The sequence below is a fragment of the Pan paniscus genome, chromosome 5 (genome assembly GCF_029289425.2).
Source record: "Pan paniscus chromosome 5, NHGRI_mPanPan1-v2.0_pri, whole genome shotgun sequence".
Classification (NCBI taxonomy): Eukaryota; Metazoa; Chordata; class Mammalia; order Primates; family Hominidae; genus Pan; species Pan paniscus.
Window position 1 is genome coordinate 25,067,110 of NC_073254.2, and position 10,129 is coordinate 25,077,238.

Below are 10,129 nucleotides of genomic sequence, written 5' to 3' on the forward strand. Positions count from 1 at the left end.
AGAACGACTCTCTTTTCTCCGATTGTCAATGCCCAGTGGGAGCCGGGAGCCCAACAGGCCCAGCCCAGCAGATTCGGCCCCTCCGGGCCCCAAATCCGCTGGCCCCACCCGAGATCCAGGCCTCCAGCCACTTGCCTAACTGTGAGCCCGCAAGAGCCAGGCCCGCGGCTCCCTCCTTCCTCCTCCTGCGGCAGTCTCGCGGCTTTCAAACCTTAGTCGAACCCACAGAAGGCCCAGTCCCAAGGCCAAACCTACTCAACAGGCACCTTCTCACGGCCTAGGAATTCTGCAGCGAAATTCACTGGAATTTGAGGAGAAAACCCAAAGACTGCTCCGAAAGGACTCCCCCAGTCTTCAGCCTCCAAATAACAGAGTTAGGAAGGGCCTTTAGCCCACAGGGTCAGGAAGGGAAAGGTGTGGATTCCCGGGATTTGTCTCTGGTATGGGATTTGCATCCTTAAACCACGAGGTTTGTCTAAACTTGCGGATGAAATACCATTTAGTGAGGCTTAACTAGGGAGAAGAATATAAAAGAGCTCACTCTTGATAAAAGTAATAAATCCAAGGGAAAAAAGTACAGAACGCAAAAGGCCTTTCTTTCTCCAACTCCAGGTAGCTTAGTGAAGACTGCACTTCTCAGAACTTTACTTTTAATGGCCTAAATCTGAAACAAGAGAAAGAACTCGACCAGGAGTAGCAAGGCCTCAGATTTTTGGGGGGAAGTTCAGGGCATTAGATTCGAATTGTCCCCCGGGCTTTTGGGCACACAGAATCTCACCCTAACCAGGCCTCTTGGTTGGGGCGAAAACAGGGCCTCGCAGTTCTGATGATGAAATCGGCGACAGGCAGAGCCTTTTACCGCCACCAACCTGGCCAGAGCCGCTCTGTTTCCCGAAGGGAAAGTGTCTGGAAGTTGGAAGGAGAGAGCTGGACAAATGCTTCCTTGGCCAGGGTCGGAATCCGGGGCTCAGGAAGGACAGGAGCCAAGCCTTGGATGCCTTGTGGTGTCCGCGGCCTAGCAGGGCCAAGTTCCACAGGCGTTGGTTTTGGCAAATTCACCACCCCCCTGCCTCCTCACCCACCATTCTCACACTCCCTCATCCGTAGCCCAGGCGGCAAAAACCCATTTCAGGAAGTGGAGTGAGTTGGTAGCTAAACTTCAGGCAAACTTTGTATCTCCTAAAGAAACACGCTGCCTCCGCGACCCAGCCATCCGGACCCCTTTCCATTCTTCACACATCCTAGATCTCCCGAAATCTGGGGGTACCAAGAGAGACAGGTGCACCAGAACCTGTCCAACACTCAACCCTGGGGTCTAGGGCGAGGCCGCAGGCGCAGCAGGCTGAAAACCTTCACCGCCGCGCACCACAACCCCAGGCCTTCTCCCTCCCCCCTTCCGAATTAGTCATCCTCCCAAGTTTCTACTTGAGGTGGGAGGGGGGTGGGGGAAACGGCCACAGCACAAACCACAAGTGACCCACCAGGCCACCTGTGGAGCGTGCGCCGGACTTCCCCGGCGCCGGGCCCCGCGGGCTGCGCGCTTTGCGCCCAGCACCGCAGTCGCTGCCTGCGCACGTTTTTCCTGTCTTCGCTGTCTCCTGGGAGCTCTCCTGGGCGCTGCCAGGCGCGCCTCACCTACGACTCCCCTGCCCTGGGCCACGGCGCTTCCTCTCCTCCTCCCCGCTCCGGCCCCCTCCCCTACTCCACCCCTGCCCACCTCAACCCCAGCCAAGGCAAACCCCCCGTACCTGCCAGTCCCCCATTTTGGCAAGTATGGACATCGCGGCTCTGCGCTCCTGGCGACTGGTCCCCGCCGGGCATGGGCTGGAGGGCTCGGTCGGGCCAGCTCCCTGGAATCGCTTAGGCAAATCCTCCTTTTTTACCTGCTCACCAACATCTCACCTGGTCATAAAGAGCTGGGTTGCTACCTGCCGACGCATGCGCGCTGGCCCAGGAATTCACTCCGCCAGCTGCAGTCCCAGCGCCGCACAGAGCTGACCTGGGAAGTGATGGATTTATAGCCGCGGCAATCTTGCCATCAGCTCCAGCTTTTCCCAACAGCCCCAACCCGCTTTCCCGGTCAGTCCCTGGCCCGGGAACCGAAGCTGACTGACTGCTGGATGTGCTGGGTGCGATGCGAGTGTGAGTGTGTTTTCGCACTCCAGTGGTGGGGCATCGACAAGCTCGACCCATGGCTAGCCTCCCCTCGGAACTTTCGAATTGGGGGAGTCTCCACTCCCGGGTGGGGGTCGGGGGTTGGGGAAGGGCTAGACTGCTAGAAGCGTCCAGACCCCATGATCCCCGCGCACCTGGACACAGTGGGGACAGGTCGCCGTCCCCGCCTCCCCACCCGCCCACGAGGTGCAGGGCACGGTTGGCCTTAGCGGATCTGACTCTGCCAACCCCGGGGCCACTTCAGCGTTAGATTCCACATGAAACTGTTGCTCAATAGGTGAAGACGTTCATGATTCTGTGTCACTTCTGGCTTCTAGGTTTAGTCTCCTCCCATCGTAGAGAGAAAGAGAGAAACTCTACACATTACACATACATACACACACTCACACACACTCTCTCTTACACACTTACACACTCTCACTTGGCACTTCTGTACAAAGGTCCACCCCCTTCTTCCTACTTTCACAGTTCCCTTCCCCTCTCCCACTCCTCTATGGCTTCCAGCGCTTTATCTTTTCCATTTAGAACTTTTTAAAGGAAGAATGGGGGCGTTGGTGGCTCTGGGATGGGCAACTGAGGTTTGGTTTAGGGTTTGCTTTCCCATGACAGATAAAATCACTGAAGTGATTTCACCGCTGCTTCTAATTAGAGGGGAGCTTTAAAAGAAGCCACAGGATTTGGGGCTCCCAGAGCCGCACCTGGCCAGGAGGGAGGTGAGGGTGAGGAGATTGGCCTCGGGCCACACTCTCCCAGAGACGGTGCCAGTCCCATTCCGTGGCCATGAGATGGAATTGTCCTGGGTCTAGGCCTGGGGCGCCTGGGCCAGGCCCAGTTACCCTCCCGGGCTGCTGTCGCCGGGACTTGGAGACGAACAAAGAACCAGTTTTAAATCGTCTTCTCTGACATGTCAGGCAAATATGTGTAAAAGGTCAGCTCCACGCTGTGGAGCAGAGACCTGTCCCCCAGGCACAAAAACCTCCCCTTTCTAACCGTGCCCGAGAGCCTCCGACCCCTGGGCCCTGTCCAGGCGGCTTTGCACCTCTCGGCCTTCCCAGGGGTGGGGTGGAGGTGCCTCTCCCTGGAGTCCCCTTATCGGTTCCGCATTTTATTCATCCCTGGGCTACAGGACTTTCATCCCAGTGCCCATCCTTTAGTTGATTTAAAACTTTCTGGGACCTGCCTTAGAATCTTGCTGAAGGCTGGGGGTTTCTGTGGGTAGTTTTTTTGGTTTGTTTTGTTTTGCTGAGAATTTAAATAAATTAGATGAAGTTTTTAACTCATAAGTGCATCTTCCCTGGCTTTTTCCAGACGGTGGAAATAGGGCGGTGACTAACTTTTCAGAGTGGAAGACACGCACGAAGGGAGCACCTGCAGCTCTCCGGGATTCAGGCGGGGGTCGCTGTGCTCTCTTAAAAGTGAGCGGCGGTTTCAGCCTGCCACCTCTTCGCCTCGCCAGCTCGGAGGAAACTCTGGCTGGAGGCGACCTCGGGCCCAGCCGGACGGGCCGGGCCGAGCCTAGGAGGGGCTGGCAGGCGTGTCCCAGGGCCAGGGTGGGGCGTAGGGAGCGCCGTCTCCACCCTCAGTACTTTTGGGGTGGGGGACCTGAGCGTGCGGAGAGCGGGAGGCAGAGCTGAGAGCGGGGTTAAGCGCGAAGCTAAGGAGCCGCATAGGGTTGGGTGGGAATGGACAGGGTGAGCTGGAAGCGAAGCACCCCAGCCAGGCCTTAGGAGAGAGGACCGTCGGCATCTGTGCACATCCTAGTGGGCGGATGATGTGGGAGAGAGGCGGAGGGAGGTGAAATGCGGGAGCTAGAATTTAGCTTTGCAGTGAGGTCACTTGGGGTCTGCATTCAGCTCCGATATATACATGTAGGGGCTGTGTGATCCTGGGGAAGTTATCGACCTTGTCTGAACTCCTGTTTCCTGGTTTGTAAAGTGGCTAATTGGTGGGAATTCAATAGGAGAATGTGCGCAAAACGCTTAGCACAGCGCCTGGCCAACAATGCGCTCTCAAGAAAGGCTGCTGAGCCTTGTCCAGGACGGTCTACACCGCCCCACGTCCAAGATGAGTTCACAGCGCCCAAGACCTGTTCAATTTAAGATGATGTAAACTGCATTGCCCTTCTTAGACACGCAGCAGCCGGGAGTTGGTCATCTGCACCTCCCGCGATTTCCTCCTCAGAACCCCAGTCCTGCCAGATTTGCGTCCTTCCCTGGCTCCTCAAGCACCTGCTGCACCGCTCAGAGCCTTTCCCCACCCCGACCTCCTCCGCAGCTCCGCACCAGCGAGACTGCGCCACCTCCGGGGGTGCCACGATTGGCGGGGGATGGGGGATGCCTCCCAGCTGCATCCGCTCTCCGGGTTCCAGACAACCATTCCGGAGAGCCAGCTGCTCTCAGTGCGGGCAGGCCCAAGGCCACTAACTGCACTTGGCGACCCACCTCCGCTCCCAAGAGGCCTCGGAAAGTGCGGCCTCGGGGCTCTTTTGAAACAGAGACCGGCGGCACCCCGCTTCTCCCCCTGGGATAGGAGAGGGAGAGCCGCGGGAGTTCCGCAGCCACTCCTGGCGCTGCCACCACGAAGCAGGTTCACTAGCTAACAGGGCCTGGGACACTGAGCCGTATCGCAAACTTTTCTGTGCGCCACTCAATGAGGGAAGCCTGAGCTGCGGTGAGGGGCGGGATGATCTGGTGTTGGGTTGAGCGGAGCTCCCAGCTTCAGGTAATGCTGAGCTCAGGCTCTCTGAGGCCTGTGGTGTCAGAAACTGCGGTGGAACCCATTCTCCGCCAACAACCCTCCTCCCAGCGCCATCAGCCCCAAAGTTTCTGAGGGAATAATCTCTGAGTTAGGGTTAAGCCCTGCTTGAGCCTCATTTTCACTCCACTCCTTCACTTACCATCAGGCACCATACCCCTAGCGATTTCACCCAACGTTCTCTAAATGAACTTGGATATCTGGACCCAAGTCTGAGCAATGGGTTCATTCGGGTGATGACCTCGGCTTTGCTTTTCCGCTGGGGAGTTGAAGATCCCTGGGCAGGTGGAGTGAGTCTATCCTCTTCCCCTGTCTCCCACAGTGGCTGCTATTCCCTGCCCTTGGCAGAGCAAACCTGATTTAAACTTTGTTTCCTTCTTGGTCCCCCTTGGCGTGGTAAACTTGCCCTCAGGGTCGGGGCCAGGAAGAAGGAAAATTGGGCTACTCAAAGGAAAAGGTGAGGGAAACTGAGTGGCATGACTCTCCAATTGGATTAGGGCAAAGGAATTACCAGGAGAATTACCAGCAACTACAGGAGAAGAAATTAGCCAAATCTCTTAGCAAAGGTGTCCAGGGAGAAGGTGAAGAAGGAAGGGTGTGCATTAGGGATGTCCCACTGTGGCTTTCCAGAATGCACGCTTTCAACTGACAGCAGTGGGTACAGGCCCGAGGTGTGCAGCAAGCTGGGAAACCTAGAGGCCGAGAAGCTAAAGATGCCCTGGAGACTGGAGGAGTGCATCACCGGTCAGTGCGCCCCCTCCAGGAGCGGCCTCCCGGCCCTCTCGGCCTTAGGCGACAGGTGCAGCAGCTGTCTCTACTGCCCGCTGTGCCAGGGCGGCTGCCGAGCACTGGTGCGGAACCACTATCGGAACGAGTTTGCGCTTCTGTTTACAAAGCAATCCTGCCATCAAAAGAGGAACAAAATCACCACTTATCACACCCTGTCATAAAGTAATCTGCCCTGGAGGGAAACCCTTGTGGAGAACTGCTGTGTGTGTGTGTGTGTGTGTGTGTGTGTGTGTGTGTGTGTGTGTGTGTTGGGGGAGGGGGGATGGAGGAAAGGGGGATTCTCCCAACTCTTCTGCAGAGTAAATCGCTGGAACGCGTGGTGTCCCAACCGGCCTGGAAAGACCGAGAGTACCATGAGCTGTGAAGCTGGGGTGTGACAGGGACGCCCGTCCAGGGCTGGGAAGAGTGCAGAATGGCTCTCTTGGATCTTTGGAATAGGCACATCTGCAGACCCCGCTCCAATGTTTACTTTCCTAGTGCCTTCGAAGATACTCCCAAGGGCCCCCAAAATAGATCAGCAAAAAGTGTTGGGGGTGGGGGGAGTGAAAAAGCCAGTTCTTGAAGACTGTAAGGTCCCCTTTCGCATCTCAGCAACTGGAGTATGCAGGGAATTCCTGACCAGTGGTTTTGCTCCCTCCAATCCCTTGTCTCCCCCCTCCCATGTTATGCACTTGTTCTTGGAGAGATGGAGGTTAAAGAAGCGTCAAGCAGTTCTCACTGCAAATAAATGGTGCAGAAATAAGAGAGAGAGGATGAAAGCCTAGGAAGTTATAAGTGATCCTGACCCGACCCAGCCACCAGGGGGTTATCTCTTCCCAGGTCCTGCCTTGTGTAGAGTGAGGTGATAAATGCTTTAGGCAGCCAAATCCAAGCACAGCTGGGTGCCTGGCGGGGGTGGGGTGGGGGTGGTCCTATGTGGTGCCTCTGCCTCTGGAGTTACCTTTAGGAAAGGTCAAGAGAACTATCCTCCCCTCCATGTCTGCTGAAAAGGGGCTATTTTGCTAGTCTTGGTATCAGTAATTCACTACTTAATATAACCAGGTTTTAGGTTTGTATATGAGCGATCCTGGACATCCAATACCATCCCCCCAGTTCCCCAGCGCCACTCCTGGACATTCTAGACACCAGCGAGGCTTCTTCTGCAGCCATTCTTAATGTAGCAGATCCATTTTGGGGGGAGTCTGGATGCAGGTGTGTGTGATCCAGCCTGAATTTGAGACTCTCAGTTTCTTTAGCACCAGCTTGAAAAGTCTGCAATCACTAGCCCCTGAGAGAGTACTTTGGTTCCTAATGGGATATCCTGAGTCAGGGTGGCTGAAAGAGCTACCAGTTTACCTTGTACATGGCAGGCAGAATTCTCAATGCTAACTTACCACTTGCACTTATTGAAGGCCTGGGGGAGATGGTTTCATCCTTCATAATTCCTGTACGGCTGATGCCAGTGGAGAGTCAATGTTTTGCTGTGTCACTGTGCAACAAACAAACAAACAAACAAACAAACAAAAAACCTGTAAGGTGAGGGATTGTACTTTTCAATGACTAGGGAGCTAGTTCCAAAGCTGGCACAATCGCCAAGAGCTAAATGGAAGAAGGTCCTTGCTCCTTCTCCAAAAAACCTTTCCTGGGGGTAATGGGTGACTTAGGGCAGTGACCTTCAAACTTTGCTGTGTATTAGAGTCAGCTGGAGGGTTGTAAAGTCGCGATGCCTGAGCGGCTCAACACAACAAAGAAATCAGAATATCTGGGAGTAAAACCCAGATTTGGGAACCATTTAGGGAAAGTCTGCCTCGATCTGTAGCAGAGTTTTGGGATTGACTTTCTAAACTGCAGCCACTCCTCATCTTTGGCCTTGTGAAAAACTTGAGACCCCGGCTTTATCAGTCCCCCTCTTGAAAAACAGGGCGTGTCTCAGCCCTAGGTATGCAAAGCTAAACGTGTCAAACCGCTCTGCATTCGAATTAGCCAACTTAAGAACAAGTCCAACAGCACTGCTAAGCAAGAGCCTAAAAACTCAGCGTTTCCCGACATCTCTTGGCGGCGTTGACCGTTTGCCCGGGACACTGGTTTAGAAGCACGGCATAGTGTGTCTCTACATCTTAGAAATCAAGACAGCCTCTAGGTTAGAATAAAGTTTACTCTGGACTGGGCATAACTCCACTCCACCTCTGGGATTCTTTTTCTCGTTTCCCCTCTTCTGTCTTTTCTTTCCTCCCTTCGCAACTCCTAGCGCGCTACTTTAACGTCTCAGTCTCGTTCGCTAAGCCCATGCGCCTGGGACTTGTTCTTTGAATCTCAAGTCCGAAAAGCCAGGAATCCTCGATCATGGACTTCCTCCTGCTAAATTAGAGGGAGTGAAATTTCGCTCTCCTCTCCAACCTACTTCCCCATCCCAAACTCGCTAGATTAAGTTCGCTGACCAGGCGCGCACCCAATGGCAGCACCCTCTCCAACATTTTCCCCACCAGAGAGCCAAGTGTCCTACATTTGTACGTAAAGGTCCCTGAGTGGCTAGGTGGAGAGGCTCGGATGTCTTTTCCTGGAGCGGGCCTCGGGGAGCTGCAGCAGCCCCAGCCTGAGGCACCACAGCCAGGCGAGCGCGCCTTGGGCTCGCTGCTCTGCACGCAGCTGGAGGCCTGGGCCGCTGACCCTCTGGCCACGTAGTCAACCCGAGGATGTGTGCCCCGGGGCTCGGCCTTGCCTCGGGTGAGAAGGCTGGTCACCATTCAGGGTGCAGGTGTCATGGCCTGGAAATGGCAATATCTGAGCAAACAGGTGGGCGTCGCTTCCCGGCGGTGCGGTGGCGGCTGGCTCGCAGCGCGCTCCAGCTTTCGGCGCCGCCGCCGCCGCCCCTTTGCTCTGCGGACTCAGCCAGTTCCCGGGTGGCCCAGCTGGGTGGCTCCGAGGCCTGCCCCCTTGGGCTGCGGCGGGAGGCGGGGACTGCCGTGCCGAGTGTAGGGCGCCCCAGCCGGGCTGGCGGTTCACGCTGCGCTCGGGCCTCTGCCGGGAGGGCGCCCTGGCGCCAAACCCGGGCGGGCAGGGGGGTGGAGAGCCGATTGAGTTTATTCCCATTCAGAATTTAGAGGCTGGTGGAGACAGAGAGTCTCCTAAATGGATGCAAGTCTCCTGAAAGTCTGGGCCGGAAGCCTCGAAACTTTCTGCCACGCAAAGCCCCAGCTAGTCTCCAGGGCTCGGTCCTGGTTCCCTTTGTGCAGGCCCGGAAGTGTCCGCCCGGTTTTCCCACTGCCTGGAGGGACCCAGGGTCGCGGATAGACTCGGACAAGGCTCCGTTTACTTTCAGTTTGTCTTAGTTGACTAATGGCGGGACTGGTTGTAATGCGTGCTCTGAGATTTTCTCCAGGATTTGTCACTTTAATTTTGCAATACGAGGTAAGGCCATGTTTTTTAAAGTGGAGACACTCTCTTTACCTTTCCTGCCTTCCTAAAGGAAGCACATCCTCTTGATGTGCCCGACGGGACCTGCAGACTCCAGACTCCACTGCTTTTTCTCAAAACCACACACTCGAAAAGAATACACTTCGATTGCTGTTAAAACTTGTCAGATTTCCATGTTTTAATCGCTGGCAATGTCTTAATAATGGAACCTTACCACTTTTGCACGTGTTGCTGAAAAGAGAGCTCTCCAGTAAAAGTGCCGTGCCCATGAGTCTCTTGAGGCTGTGCAAGGTTACTTATCAAGGATCTCAAAATGACAGGCAGGCTACCTCTGGATTTCCAATCACATGTTCAAAACTCAAAGATTCTCAGTCTGGAGAGGTTTTGTTTTGTTTTGGTTTGGTTTTAAAAGCTCATTCCTCCCCCCTCCCCACCCCCAATAACACAGTACTTAATTGTTTTATTAAATTGTTCCAGGCTCTGGAACCCTGGGGAGGCACTCTTCAAATGGTATTGTTTTTTCTGTATTTATGTCAACACAGGAAGTTGCATTAGAAACTTAAGTTGACAATTTAATAAGGCCTGATCAAGTATATGAGGTTTTTTTTAAAAAATTGACGTAGCACATATCACTTCATTTGTTTTCAAACTCAAAATGTGCTCTTTCTGAATCTTACGATGTAAATCGTAGAGTCTTTATACTAGATAATTTTAGCTGTGATATTATGAATATAAGAATTGTACAATTTTCCTTTGAAATGTGGTGCTGAGAAGAATAAAAATGAAGTTTTCTCTCTGGAAATGGCTGGAAACAAACGTCAAAACCTGACAATTTACACACACAGTTCTCTTTCTGACTTGACTCACCCCTTTGAGAATTACTTTTTAAAACACCAAAGTTATAGGATACTAAGTTAATTGTGGTCTTTCTAATTCTGAAAAACCGGTTTTCATTTGCCTCAAGAACTTTTAAGGCAAAGTTGTCTAAGATACTTCCTTGAACAAAGACTCAGACAAA